Consider the following 16470-nt stretch of genomic DNA (forward strand, 5'->3'; position numbering starts at 1 on the left):
TAACATGAACCTGAAGTTAAATAGGGCAGAGGTTGGAACTCTGATATGTCCAAATGCATGCAACCACGGTTTTGCGACAAAAGCAACCTGAGGTTTGCCTCACCAAACTCCAGTTTGAACCTTCAGTTTGTAGTGAGTTTTGCTGCCATGACCTGAAGATTTTCAGTGGAAGCATTATATCCGAACACAGATGGTGCCATAACTGCAGTTTCATTCACTTTCTGGAGCAATAATCATAGAGACGACGGCACAAACCCAGCTGGGATTGCACGCACTCCATACTTGCAGTGCTTCTCTCTGGCCACCTCTTCAAGCACTCACTCCAGTCTCCTGTCTCTGATCCAAAAAAGCTGTTGCCCAGCAACAGGGACACCATGACATCCCATCCCAAGCTTGTTAGCCTGTCAAACGACAAAGTTACACAGAGGCATGCCTTCTTCTTCCCACACTGTCCCTTGCTCCCCACTCCTGGCAATCAGGAAAGAAAGGGGATGGGATGGCAAGACAGGCACTATGTGCTTCGCTCTCTGAAAATGAAGTGGCAAAAATGTATGTCCACAAGCACATGCACTACAGTGGCAACATAATCAGGGCACCCCATTAAAGCACTGGGATGGCAACATATGGCAGGTCAGTGATACCTGGGGTTGGGTTTAAAAGGCAGCCCCATCCAGGAATTCTTGAATGCCTCCAGTCTATTTTTTGTACAATGATGTTGGGGAAGCGGGGCCCTTCCCCAATATCTAGGCTTACTCATAGGAAGGGCCAGACAGCAGGATCAGCATTGCCTCAGTGAAATGAGCCATTTGACATATGTGTTGAAGATAGGTGCTGTTCCTGAGTGGACCACTCACTCATGACAGTGTAAGGCCCTGGGTTTACCCCTTTACAACTAATGAGAAGAACTGTCTGTGGGGACAGGAGTGTCGGGCACAATAACTAATAATGTATGATGACAATCCCTTATACCAAGGACCACTCTCTCATGAAAGTGTCAGACCATGGGTTGCTCTAAACAAGCAGGTTGCTCTATACAAGCAAGCTGCAGGGATGGGTACCCTGGCAACAGGGCTCCCTGTTTTGGTAGCTGTCCAAAAGTGCTATCATTAATCAGAGGGGGGGGGGTACACAAGCGGAGGCCCCTTTGTTGAGTTTCCTCCACTCTTGTGTGCACAGTCCAATGGAAGACCGAATGTTTTGGGGAGCCGAAGGTCCTCCCCAGTAGACTAGCCACCACTGGGGCAGGAGTGAAATGAATAAACAAGGATTCTAAATGTAAGAGCTCAGTACAACAATGAAAACAGATTCTAGCTGGAGGCATGGCTCAAATTAAGTACCACAGTGACTTATTTTAATCTGGAAAACCCAGATTCGCTTCCCTGTACTACTATGGAAGGATGGGCCTTCTCCATTGCTGCCCTGAGGCTTTGGAATTCACCCCCTATGAAATAAGAGCCTCCCAATCTCTGACAACTTTAAAAAAGTCAATCAAGACATATCTTTTCACCCAGGCTTTTAATAAGATTCACTGTTGTAATACTTTTAAGTTTTATATAATTTTTTCATAATTGTTCTAAGTTTTAAATTGTTTTAATGTTTAAATTTTGTTTTAATTGTGTTTTTATTGTAAACCGCCAGAGATGTAAGTTTTGGGTATAGAAGTAGTATAGAAATTATAGTATATAATTTATAGTATAGAAATTTCTTAAATAAATAATTAAAAATTGTCTATCCAGCCTGGATAAGTCACTGAGGATATTCCCACAATCACTGGGAAGCAGGCTAAGGGAGCTTAGCCCGCTTTCCAGAGATCGTAGGAACCACAGGACTCGCAGGCAAGCCCAGTGTTCCCAAGGAAGCTAGCCTGCCTAATTCCCCCTCCCCTTAAATGAAGTTAATGGAGTGAGCGCTCTGTTAACCTCATTTGTTTGCTCATGTGTCACCATGGCACGAGGCAGAGCAGACCCCAGAGTAGACCCCTGACTGGGAAGCTGCAGCCAGGCTCTCGGGCTCAGGGGTCGCTCCAGGATGCCCCACACACTTGCACAGGGCATTCTGGGACTTCTGGGAGCCACGTGGCCCCCAATCCCTGCAGCCCCCAACAGCTCCATGATGGAGCTGGCAGTCATGTGGGCAGCCGATCCGGCCACCCAGGGCTGCACTTTGATCGTCTGCAGGGCTGCAGGCTAAGCCCACTCTCCCTGCAGACCTGACAGAAGCTCTTCTATGGATTGTGAGAAAAGCTTCACTGTCTCTTAGTGTGGGTTCACATGTTCATTTTGTGAAAATCTGTGTATTTTCCTAAGAGCACACATACATTAATGTGCATAGAGATACTATGGCACAATAAATGCAGCCCTGTGGCTGCTTGTAAGTGGCTCCTTGTTTCACTAGAAACAACCTCCTAGCACATATGCCTATAAACTCCTAGAGAAAGATAATTTAAGAAAGAATAGCAAAGGCTGATTACAGCTGTGGTTTGGGTGTGCAAATATACCCTTATCCTGCCTCAGATGTTTGTTGTGAGGATCTCTTAATCAATATAGATTGGTGGGGGTGGGGGTGGGGGTGGACTTTGTACACTTGGAAGTGGTGTAGACATTCATATTTGGTAACCACACACATTTAACTTTGCTTAAACATAATCTCTAATATTGGAGCTTCCTACAAATAGACTAGCCATTATTGTCAATCCAACGGACACATCACAGACCACTTGCAGTAGGCCTATGCCATTGATTTCAATGAGACTGGGGCATGTGGAGGCAATATAGAACACCGCAGGGGTGTTTTGTGTATTGAAAAACACCATCTAATTTAGCTTTCCAACCAACCACTCAAGCACCTGAACAAAATCAATAGTTTCATAGAGTGCCTTTTCTAAATGAACAATGAAAGTGCTTTAGCTGGACAGACTTTGGGTTGCTCATTAAAATTAGTCACTAAAGCCTGGAAGATGGTTTTTTTAAAAAAATAAAAAAAATGGCATATTGTCTTGGATGGCTTTTCACTAAATGTGTTAGTGTGCCTGAACATGTAGATACCCAAAGCAAAGTAACATATTGTAATTAATCCCTCATTAAGCTTGCAAACTGGAGCAGCTTTGTCAAAACAAAAACAAAGAGGAAAATAAAAGGGGGGGAAATCCTCCCAAAGCAGACATTTTCCCCTAAGGCTCACTCTCAACTCTAATAAGGTGGTTGTTGCCTTTCATGACAGCTTTCTGATATAAATAAGGAAATATCTCCCAGTGTATGAAATTTCCTGCTGTTCCTGCTATTGCTGTGGCAGCACTATGCAACAGGACATGTTGAGCCTTAAATTAAATGTCAACAATAATACAGCACTGGAAACATTAAATATCCAAGAACTCTTAAAGAAAACCTGTTTTAGCTCAGGGAGTTATTACAGATCAAATTGTCCAAAACTGGGGAGGGGACAGCATGACGGATATATAAAAATACACTCATGTTAGATATGGAAATTACTTTATTTGAACATTAGCCAAAGAGCAACCATCCTGGCACTAAGTTTCCATAAAGTCTGTTCAGTATGCACAAGCCAAGATACTCTGATTCTAGAGAGCTAAGCTGGAAGTTCAGACAGTGGCCACATTACAGGAGAAAAATTAGGAGAGGCCATTAATGAAAACAACCACCCCATTCCCTGATACCTCCCTTAATTTTAGACAAATCATGCACCTTCTTTATCCTTCTAAAAAAAATAGTTAATGGGAGCAGTAGAAAAGTAAAGGGGTCAGGCCCTTTCTGCCCCTCTGTGATTCGAGCATTGCTGTATATGTAAACAGCCTAACTGGTTCTAGGGGTATGCATCAACCAATATCTGTTATTAGATCCAAGGTCGAATGCAATCACAGACCTCCCCAATTGATTCGTTGGAAGTAGCTGACTTGGTGATTCAGGTGCCATTTTGAGGCCTGTTTTGCTGGAAAAGTAGGATTCAAAATGGCGGGGAGAGCCGGTCTACCAATTGAGATCATTGGTTAGACCCGCTCTCCAAGGCGGGCTGATGCACCATCTGAAGTGGAGGGTTGGTCTACCCTCTGATCCTAATTGGAAGACCAGCTCTCCCCCCAAAACCAGGAGAGCTGGCCTACCAATTGGGATCGACGGGTAGACCAACCCTGCACTCTGGACTTAACGTGTCAGCCTGCCTCAGAACCTGCCATTTTGAGGCCAATTTTCCCAGCAACATGCGCTCAAAATGGTGCCTGAATGGACTCAGGTCAAATCGGGGATTATTCTATTCTACCCCAAATCTGCCCCCCTAAAGGTTATTCAATTTGGGGTTGAATAATTGAATCTGCCCCCATTTTGACCCAAATCAGTTCATGGGACAATCGATTTGCACATCCCTAGCTGGAGTGTCATGTGGGCCTCTGATCGGCAGTCATGTGAATTCAAAGATTAAGGTAGGAAGAGGGGAAAGTGATAGTAATAGCTTTTTAACCACCCTCAATACAATGCTGGGAACAGAATTGGGTTGGCCGCACCCAGTTCCTGGCTCCCCCGTGGTCACTCTTCCCTCCTCCTCCCTTGTCATTTGAATTCACATGACCACTGATCAGCAGCATGTATGGCTTTCCCACCCTGGCTGGCTGCTCCTCCTACCCTAATTAGGATTGTGAGAATGAGCCCATTGTATCATATCTGATTAAGCTATCCGATAGCCATGGAAATATTTGCTAAAAACAAAGACTAACTGTGAAACTGAAGTTTCAAGTAGACTGTTTATTAATCCATTACATAATGATGAAACTTGTTCCCTGGGACACATCAAAAGAAGGGTTTAATTGGTAATTACTTTATGCTGGAATCAAAAGAAATGATGCCTATAAAATGTTTGCTGGGTATGTTGTTTGCTTGGTTAATTTTGTACTCACTGATATGGCTAAGTATATCCAAAAGACCTGTGCATGCACACATGTGTATGGTGGAGGGAAACATGTGCACCAGTGCTCCTCTCCCATGCATTTTAGATGGGCCAGTGGAGGTACCATCTCAACCGGCCCAGTGATATTTCATTGATCACTGTGGTTTTTCCTCTCCTTTTGCTAATTTTCTTGCATGAATGGGTGATTAGAGGCTTCCAGTGCTAAGCACAGTGGAATACTTTGGTCACTTTATGAAATGTTAATGGTTAAAAATGAAGGAAAGTGCATAAATTGTTAAATGTTAATATCTACCATATGAAATTTACTCCCTCAGTTTAGATTCTTTATGAAAAATGAAGTGACTTTGAAAGGCAAGAGCACTACTGAAACTATTTGACCTCTTTATTAACCTCAAAGACAGCAGATTTATAAATTGATACTGGAGTATCTGATCTCATGATCATTAATGGGTTGGATAGGCATCGTTTCAAATAGCCATGTGAATAATTTTTACACAAAGTGATTTTTATCTGTGGTACATCAGTAGGAGAAAAGGACTGAGGCTCATAGGGATATGCTAATTTGTTTAAACCCTGAATTTAAATGCAACACTAGTCACATTCACACATTAAGGATATTATCATGAGCAGCCTAACCCAAGCTAAGGTAGTCAGCCAGGGTTAGGCTGTTCATGTACAGTGCCAGGATCAAGGCTAATCCTGGCGCTACTGCCTTACCTTACCCTATATTTCTCTGCAGCCTTTAGCCAGGGTGTTGCCAGCAAACCATAATTCAGGAGAGCAGAGAGAGCACACCTCTACCCAAATTTCTCAGTCACACTGGATCATGGGCCCATGGGCTCAGTAGCAATTTTACTCTGCCTAGTCAAAGGACTTGGCTTCAAATGGGTTGTTGATCACAGCTGCATTGGCAGCATGCCTTCTAGGGATATGCAAACTGGCTCAGTTTGAGGGCTTGACCTGAAACCAAATGGGGTCTGATTTGGATTATCTAGACCCATTTCAAACTGGCTTTAGAACGGGCTATGGAGTTGAGACAGCCTTGGTCGGCCTGATGGATGACCTTTACCAGGGAATCGACAGAGGGAGTGTGACTCTGCTGGTTCTTCTGGATCTCTCGGCAGTGTTCGATACCATCGACCATGGTATCCTTCTGGATCACCTGGGGGAGTTGGGGATAGGGGACACTGCTTTGCAGTGGTTCCGTTCCTATCTCTCGGGTAGATTCCAGATGGTGGAGCTTGGTGACAGTTGCTCCTCAAAACGGGAGCTGTTATATGGAGTCCTTCAGGGCTCCATTCTGTCATCAATGCTTTTTAACATCTACATGAAACCGCTGGGTGAGGTCATCAGGAGGTTTGGTGCTGGGTGTTATCAGTATGCTGATGACACCCAAATCTACGTCTCCTTTTCATCCCCAGGAAATGGCACTCATTCTCTAAATGCCTGCCTACAAGCAGTAATGGGCTGGATGAGGGAGAACAAATTGAAGATGAATCCAAGCAAAACGGAGGTGATCATTGTGGGGGCTCAGAATCTGAGGGGTGAATTAGATCTCCCTGTGCTGGATGGGGTTACACTCCCCCAGAAGGAACAGGTGTGCAGCTTGGGAGTACTCCCGGACCCAGGCCTCACCCTGGTATCTCAGGTGGAGGCCATGGCCAGGAGTGCTTTCTATCCGCTCCGGCTGATTCGACAGCTGCGCCCATTCCTCGAAGAGGATGACCTCAAAACAGTGGTGCATCAGCTGGTAACCTCCCAGCTTGACTATTGCAACGCGCTCTACGTGGGGCTGCCTTTGTACGTAGTCCGGAAACTTCAGTTAGTTCAGAATGCGGCAGCCAGATTGGTCTCTGGGGCAACCCGGAGAGACCATATGATGCCTGTTTTGAAACAGTTACACTGGCTTGGGTCCAAGATATCTTAGAGAGCACCTTCTTTTACATGATCCCCACCACATGTTAAGGTCATCTGGGTAGGTCTGTCTGTAGTTGTCACTGGTTTGTTTGGTGACGACTCAGAGGCGGGCCTTCTCTGTAGCTGCTCCTGGACTGTGGAATGCACTCCCAGCAGAAATTCATAATCTTGATTTTTTATTGACCTTCAAGAGAGCCCTTAAAACCCATCTGTTTGGCCTGGCCTTTCAGGGTTTTTAATCAGTTTTTAATTATTTTAATGTTAACCTGGTTTTCAGGGTTTTAATTGTTTTGATAGTTTGTTTTTTAAGTTATTTTAAGTTGTTATTTATATTTGTATCTCTGTTTTAACAGTTTTTAATGTTTTCTGTTTTAATTGTAAACCGCCCTGAGCCATTTCGGAAGGGCGGTATAAAAATCAAATAAATAAATAAATAAATAAATAAATAAGGTCAAGCTGAACCTGTCAGGCCAGTTCAGGGTGCCAAGTGCTGTTACAACTTTTTTTGAAAGGATGACTTACCAATGCCAAGAGCTAGCTGTGGCCTTAGGGGGAGCTGCAGTAGCCACAAGGGGGTCTCCAGCAGCTCCCACTCCTCCCATTGGTCTCCTTACCGGACAGCATGGCTGCTGGCACCAGTGCCACTGCTTGCCCTCTCCTTGGCACTTTCCAAGTGTGTGGAGGTCCATATTTACTAAGCCACCCATGCAGTGGCACTGTTATGGCCTCTGCACATGCCCCCATTTGTGAGGCCATACGCAGTTGTGCCAACCAGTAAGGAGCACTTTACATTACTTTTCTCGCCACCCCCATTTGGCTTGACCATAGACCAAACCAGCCCCAGTTCATTCAGTCTGTGAATGAACCATCAAACTGTCCAGGTTCAATTCAAATGGGTTCTACATCGAACAGTTCATGTATACCCCTAAATGCAGAGAGGAGGGGCAACTGGCTGTATGGGATTCCTCTTCCAGGAAGGACAGCCCCAACAGCCAATCACAGCTGGAGAGAGGGAGGAGCTTCCTCCCTCAACTCCAGTTTCAGCCAGCCCAGCTTGCAGTTCCGCATTTGGACATACAGCAGGCAGCTGGAATCCTCAGGTATGAGCAATGAAACTCACTACAACCCGAGGTTTCAAATTGGAGTTTGGCAAGGAAAACCTCAGGTCACTTTTCAGATGGGACCGGGGTTTCATGAATTAACACATACAGGTTTATCAGCCTCTGGCTACTTCAACTCCAATTCCCCGTGAATGCAGCCAATAGCAGCTCTGTTGTATATTGTTGAGACGTGTGTGTGTGTGTGTGTGTGTGTGTGTGTGTGTGTGAGAGAGAGAGAGAGAGAGAGAGAGAGAGAGAGAGAGAGAGAGAGCACATACTGTATATACAGTATGCTTGGGAGCACCTAAAGCTGCCTCTCTCTTGCAAATGCCAAGAAAATGACATACTAGGGCACACTCAAGGCAACACAAATGCTACTTATATTACAATTAGTTGCCTCTAATAAGCTTAACTACTTATATTACACAAATATAAATACCAACCTCAAAATAAAGCAGCCCCTCTGTGACTTCTAAAGGGAAGCTTGCAAATGATTTTGTACTGATATTTAATTGAACACAGTACAAGTCAAAATGGTATCCTTTGTTTTTAAAGGGTCAGCCGATATGGCTGAGTTTCTTCCCCCTTCCTGTGAATTGCATTGTTTTCCTGGAAAGGAGGACACATCAGATTTCTGCAGAGATGAGTGTCTGGCTGACACTCTTTAATTTGATTTATGTCAGCTAATGTGGCAAGACTGAAAAGCTGGCATTATTTGCAATAAGGCAAAATACCATTTGTTTTAGAGACATATTGAGCAGGACACTGGTAATGAAGATGGCAATAAATATGAGGCACCTGCTGACATGCTGATTGCACTCATATTCTTTTGCTTTGTTGCACATGACTTTTTTCTTCTTTAAAAGGTTATGTCTCAATGGGTTACACAACTGAACATTTCCAAAAGTAATGACAGTTGTACAATCACTGGCAAAGCAAAGGCCAGAAGAGTCCCCAGCTAAAGCTATTTAGCTTCCCTTTACTTAAGTGCAAGATTAAGATTATTATTATTTTTAAAAAAAGATAATGAAGGTAAGTTAAGCATGGCATTAAATTACTCCCACAAAACCATTATTATGTATTATAGTACCATCAGATTTTAAGAACTGAGTTCTCCTACACATAATATTACTAGTAACTAGAAGGATTATGTACTATGACTGGTCTTACTATGATCCAGCCCTGACCACACCAGTGTGCAGATTCTGCAAACACAGAAGCACCCCAGTGGCTAGTTGCACAGTGCTGCTGATCCCCCACAACCTGTATGAACAGAACTTCCCCACAGTTGTGGCTGACATGTTCTTGTGAAAGCATGCCATATTATGGCCAAGATAACTTGACTCTTTGTACCTTCCAGCTGGGCATACAATTACTGTGGGCTGGTTTGCACAAACACAGCCCAAACACTCAAAGAGGGGTGGGGACACACCATGAGCACATGGACCCTGATGTTACTGAATGACATCCTGATATGCTGTCAGGGTATCCTTCAATCGTGTGTGGAGGCTGTTCATCCCAATGGCCCCTAAACATGCTCTCAAAACCCCTATTTAAACCGCCAGACGAACAGCCTCCCCACACAATTGAAGGATGCCCCAACAGTGCCTTATGGCATCCTTCAGTGATGTCAGAGCAAGTGGGCTCTCAATATTTCAGTCCCTCTTCACATGTTTTTACCCTTCTTCATAAATCAGCCCTTGTAAATAGTTTATATCATCTGCATAGGCTCTGATGTCACCAACTCAAGCCTATAGGCCCCTCATGCAAAATTTCCCCCATGTTCATCAAACATGATGAAAGGGTGGGACCACACCACTGGCCCTAGCATCACACCCCTAGCAATTGTGCGTTCGGTTTTCACAAGAAAAGGGTGCTCTCCACAAACACCACAGTAGTGAAAACTCCAGATAATTATGTCCTCACTCTGTAATGTGAGAAGACAGCTTCTCTCTCCTGGAAAACGGAATACATGGCTGCTGGGGGGGTGCGAGCAGGTGCAGTGTTTCCCCTCCTCCCCATTTACTGAATATAGGGAGGATTTCATGTGAAGAGAGCTGAAGTCACTGTAGACAGGAAAGCAACAGGTCTCTGGGGTTACTCTCACAAATTAAAACATTTTTGCACCCATAGGAAACCATTGGTATTCTTCTCTTCAATCAGAATGTATGTATATTGACCAATTTATCCCAAATCCTGTATAAATGTGGAAGATAAAGTTGAATCATTTAAATGGAAATGGAGTGGACTAATTTTAGATGCCGCCATCTGAGCCTTAATCGAAATAAGCAGCAAGTTACCGAACAGGTGTGATCTGTCCAGTTCAGTAAATATTTGATGCAACATTTGGCATTTCGATTCATTGCATTATGGAACATTGTTTTGTTTGGAAAGCTACAGTGTATTAGTTCTTTTGAAGCATTTCCCCTCTATCAGGTTGTTAAATATTTGATTTAAAAGGACCATAATTGCTTACTTACATAATAGTTCTTGGAAGCATGTAAAAGAGTCTCTGTACTAATGACTGAATAAACAGTATGCATTTTTGCAAGGTTGAAATTGCATATTAGTTTGCCATAGCCATTACAAAATTATTTTATAGCAGTATCTGCCATTTTGGCCAGTTCTACATTAAAACGTAGATTTCCCATCATGTATTAAAATGCATTTCCAAATAGGATTATTTCACAAAGCACTTTGTGTGGGGTTGCATGATTAAATGATTTCAGTCACATGATGTTCAAATTGGCGAACAATTCCTGGCTACATTTGAATTTTTGCTGTGTTTAATTTGCTTTTTAGATAGCTGAAATTCATAAGTATGTTCAGAATAGATCAGTTGCTTTTTCAGATACTAGAATGTCCATCTGTAATTTTTTAAATAGGAACTTGCATCTCAAAAATGTGAGTAAAACAGTCCAAATGTTGTGCTACATCAACTCACTATCTATGCTAATGGGCAACAGCTCTGTTCAGTTGCTCCCGCTCATGTGAAGAGGGAAAGCAGGAACACACCTGCAGACCATCTCCCTTGTTGGTGTGCCTGTTGGCCATGCTCAGTAGTGCTAAAACATGCTTTATTCATATACAGATGTATGCAGGCAGAGACCCTTTTCATGGATTCAGCTAGCAGGGGGGGCATGGCCACTGGGCTCAACCCCACTGTTTGTTCAGTGAACGCATTGATGGGAATGACTGAAAAAGACTCTAATAATACCACAATAGAACATGATGATGCATTACTTGAGAGAGTTGTGAGATTCTCTTCATGCTTGATTTTGGAATTCATAATTACCTTATCATGTTTCCATAATGTAACTGACATAGTAGGAATCCCACATTGTTCTGTCTTTTATTACTGAATTTGTACAGGGCACTAAAGGGTTTTTAATGGTGCTGTTCTGGTGAATACAGTAGGTAATGGTGCTTACATTAAATAAGTGATTTAATAGTACTTCCTATCAATGTGATTGTACATACAGTGGTATCAAGATTCATTTTTTGTGGTGTTCTAGTAATGCACAGCAGTGCACATATTGTTGAATAAAACACCACACCAAACAATCCTTTGAAATCTTACATATGATCACCTCATGACTGCTTTTTTTGCAGTGTTTTCCTAGAATGGGGGAATCCCATTTGTCCTTATGTATTACTCTTTGGTAATTACAAATGAAGAGCAATGTGTGAGCACACTAGTACAAAAACTGTCTTTCTCTGCCTGCTGTGAAAACAAAACAGTTCAGACATTTATGCATCATGATATTTATCTCCCCTATTCCCATTCAGTTGTCTTCTAAATATATGAACATCTGTCTAAGTAATATAAACACATCACAGAAGAGAAAGCACAACCAGAAACAATACAATGTAATTCAAACTCTGAATGACAGTAGAAACAGACCTTCATGCCAACACATTTTTCTCCATTTTTAATATTGTAAAATATGTTCTGTGCTGCTTCACATTTTCAGGCACTGAGGAGTTCCAGGGGGTTAGTTTCCTTTGGATGAAAGAGCACTAGGGACTTATGGTACTTCATATTATTTGTTTTATTTACACTTGTAAAAATATAGCTTGTTAAAAGCAAGCAAAGCAGGCAGCAGATCCACACAGTCACTGTACCCCAAGGTGGTTTGCCTTCAACTAACATACAGTCTCTCAGTGCTCTCTGTGGCTGTCTCCAAACATCTTCACACACACACACACACACACACACACACACACACACAGAGCAGAATTGGTCTCAGACTAATTCCTGCTGGTGAATCGTCAATTCAGAAAAGAAAAGAAATATCTGCAGAAGTTATTCTCACGACCAGCAGGTACTGGGTTAAGGGAGCCCAGCTCGGTTTCTGCAGCTTATGAGAACCAACAGCTCAAGACCAAGCCCGGTGCTCCACAGTGGCAAGTCCTCTTGTGTAAGCCCTCTCTTAAATTTAAGCCCTCTCTTAAATGAGGTTAACGGAGCAAGTGCTCCGTTAACCTCATGTTTTTGGTTGTGTGTCTGCCATGGCTGCTTGCAGCCGTGGCAGACACACTTTGGGGGGAGGGGTGACAGGGGATCCCAGAAATGCATCGTGCACTTGCACAGTGCATTACTGGGGCTCTGGGGGGCAGGGCGCCATACAGCGGTGCTTTCCTTCACCCGACCCCCAGATCTGCCAGGCAAGACACAGCGAGGCATGGGAGCACCAGAGTCCAGCTCATCTGAGCGGGTGATCCACTGACCAAGTGATGGGTACGTGATTGTCTGCAAGGAGAATGGGTTAAAGCCGCTCTTCCTGCAAAACTCCTCCCAGTGCTTTACACTGCTTGTGTGCAGCACCTCACAGTCACCAAGATGGATTAATGTTGAGGAATAGGCCCGATTATGCAACAGAGAATTCTGTTTCAGTAGAATAGACAATATAGACCCAAGTCTCTGACTGCCAGAGGCCTTTTCCTCTATTGAGATCACAAGGAATGTAAAGGCATGATATCTTTGTGTGAAGCTTCACACTGTGGTACCATTGAATTGTCTTAGGTTGTGCCTTTTGGCTTGTCTTCTTGGCTCTTTCCAAAAGTGAACAGCTTTGAGTAGTGGGTCGCCTGAGTGACACATTTGTTTGTTTGTTTGTTTGTTTGTTTGTTTGTTTGATTGATTGATTTTTAGACCGCCCTTACAAAATAGCTCAGGAAGGTTCACAAACATCAAAGACCCTTTAAAACAATTTAAGAGCACTGGAAGGCCAGGCCAAACAGGTAGGTCTTCAGGGCTCTCCTAAATTCCAATACAGAATTCAAATTACGGATGTCTGCAGGGAGCGCATTCCATAGTCCAGGAGTGGCTACAGAGAAAGCTCACTTCTGGGTCGCCACCAGACGAGCTGCTGGCAACTGGAGCCGGAACTCCTCAGATGATCTTAGCGTGCGGTGGGGATCAGACCGAAGAAGGCGCTTTCTAAGGTAACCTGGACTTAAGCCGTTCAGGGCTTTAAAGGTAATAACCAGCACCTTGTATTTTGCTCGGAAACATATGGGCAGCCAGTGCAGCTGTTTCAAAACAGGCATAATATGGTCTCTCTGGGTTGCCCCGGAGACCAGGCTTGCTGCCACATTTTGAACTAACTGAAGTTTCCGAACTACGTACAAAGGCAGCCCCACATGGAGCACATTACAGTAGTCAAGCCGGGAGGTTACCAGCTCGTGCACCACTATTCTGAGGTCATCCTCCTCTAGGAATGGACGCAGCTGTTGAATCAGGCTAAGCTGATAAAAAGCACTCCTGGCCACAGCCTCCACCTGAGATACCAGAGTGAGGCCTGGATCCAGGAGTACCCACAAGCTGCGTACCTGCTCCTTCCAGGGGAGTGTAACCCCATCCAGCACAGGGAGATCTAACTCATCCCTCAGATTCGGAGCCCCTACAATGAGCACATCTGTCTTGCTTGGATTCAGCTTCAATTTGTTATCCCTCATCCAGCCCATTACTGCCTGTAGGCAGGTATTTATGGAATGAACACCATTTCCTGATGAAACAGATGAAAGAGAGAAGTAGATTTGGGTGTCATCAGCATACTGATAACACCCAGCACCAAATCTCCTGATGACCTCACCCAGCAGTTTCATGTAAATATTGAAAAGCATTGGTGACAGAATGGAGCCCTGAGGGACTCCATATAACAGCTCTCGTTGAGAAGAGCAACTGTCACCAAGCTCCACCATCTGGGATCTGCCCAAGAGATAGGAGTGGAACCACTGCAGAGCAGTTCCTCCTATCCCCAACCACGCCAGGCGACTCAGAAGGATACCATGGTCGATGGTATTGAACGCCACCGAGAGAGCCAAGAGAACCAACAGAGTCACACTCCCTCTGTCGATTTCCCGGTATAGGTCATCCATCAGGCCGACCAAGGCTGTCTCAACCCCATAGCCCGCTCTAAAGCCAGTTTGAAATGGGTCTAGATAATCAGTTTCCTCCAAAACTGCCTGGAGCTGGTCGGCCACCACCCTCTCGATCACCTTGCCCAACCAAGGGAGATTAGAGATTGGCCTATAGTTACCCATCACCGAGGGATCTAGGGAAGGCTTCTTAAGAAATGGTCTAATTATTGCCTCCTTCAAGCATGGAGGCACCTTACCCTGCCTCAGCGATGCATTTATGATATTCACCAGGCCTCCTCAAATAATCTCCCTGCTAGATCGAAGCAGCCAAGTCGGGCAAGGGTCCAGAGAACAAGTGGTGGACCGCACCGCTCCAAGCAGCTTGTCCACATTCTCAGGAATCACAGATTGAAACTGTTCCAACCTAATACTGCAAGAAGGATTGCTGGACACCGCCTTCATAGATGCTGCAGAAAAAGTGGAATCCAAGTCGGCCCGAATACAGGAGGTTTTGTCCACAAAGAACCCACTGAGGGCATCACAGCAGAGCACCTCTGGGAGCTGATTAGAAACAGAAGGAGTAGAAATTAGACTCCCCACTACCTGGGATAACTCCGCCGAACGTGAATCTGCAGAAGCAATGCGAACTGACCAGAACTTCTTTTTTTGCATTGAGAGAGCTGAGTTGTCTGTCTTGGATTTGGATCTTGTTAACTCACGTCTTTCTCTTCAGAGAGAGCTTCATAGAATTCCTTATCAGCAAAATGGTCTTGGGCCAAGGGCAGAGTCTGTGAAGATGCTAGCAGAAAGGTCTGGAAGTAATATCATGATGAAAGCAATATTCTATACCAGAGCAGTCACCAGTTTTGCTAAGTGTACGGTACATACTTGGCCTTCCACCTTGGCTTGCAGCCATGAAAGGTAGAAGCTGCTCTGTTGAACAGGGAAAGATACAGAACTAGAAGGCTTGATGCCAAATAGCTCTATCAGCTTTTCTCAAAAGGGAGGTGTGATTGTAAGAGAGGTTGCCTTCTATTGGCTACTAAAGAATGGCATCTAAAGAATTACATCTAAATATTATACATTTTTAACATAGGCCTCACATTTGTGAACTCTCTCTTTCCCCCCTTTTCTTGATTTTAAGGGAAATAGCATGGAAGAATTATGGAGAGTATTTTAATACCTTGGTGTGAAAGCAGTCCTGGTGTGAAAGGAGCTGGGTTAAGGTGAATTCAGGAAAAGCTAAATCTCTTCTCTACAAGACAGAGGCATGAGAAAGGATGGGTTCTTCTGAGAGAAAAAGGACATGATCTGGGGGATGTGTAGGGTTGGGTGCAGCAGAGTGGCAGGTACTAGGTACATGGGAAAATCCAATGGCTTTTGCTGGGCTAAGAAAGACTTGAAAAATGTGGGCCTTCCCAAATAGAGCAAGAGAAATTATTCTTTGACAGGTTTCCATTTGCTTGTCAGACAGATGCGCTCATGTGAAGGATGAGCTGGAACGGGAAGTTGGGAGCCACTTACTTGACAGAACATGAGTATAGACCAGGCCTGATTTATACACCAAATATGCTCATTAGCTAGTATACAAAATTAGGTCTGGCCCACAATGTCATCAAGTTCTTTATATGGTGACCCGTGTGTGATCTGGGCGCAAGAGGAAAGGAGATCAAACCACTTCTGAAAGGGTTCAATGGGCTTTATTGAACATAAAAGGCTTAACAACAACCTAGCAAAGCAGAATTGCTAACAGTATTAAAACAGAACATCTAGCCAGCACCAATATTTTCCACCCAGTGTGCCTAATTAGCTTATGTGCGTGCAATTAAATCTTCGTAGAGTCTAGTACAGTTTAGATACAGGCGGAAAAAGGGGGGAGGGAAGAAGGAAGGCTCAGGGCTGGTATGGTTTTGGGGGGATCAGAAATTAGTAAGGGGACGAGGGGAGCAGGAGAAGGGGAAAAGATGAAGGGAATTCCCAAAGCTTGTAGCATATTACCAGGATCCGAGGCTGGAGGCTGGAGAGAGACGAATCACTTCAGCTGAAGCAGTGAGGCGCTGGCGGAGACGGGAGTTGTGCAATTGTTTCAGATCATAGCTGAGAGCTTCATGGCTGGGGAGCCTTGACTTCTCACTGCGCAGTGAGAGTCATAGCCTCTGAGCATGGGCAGAGT

The sequence above is a fragment of the Hemicordylus capensis genome, chromosome 2 (assembly GCF_027244095.1).
Source record: "Hemicordylus capensis ecotype Gifberg chromosome 2, rHemCap1.1.pri, whole genome shotgun sequence".
NCBI classification, from domain to species: Eukaryota; Metazoa; Chordata; class Lepidosauria; order Squamata; family Cordylidae; genus Hemicordylus; species Hemicordylus capensis.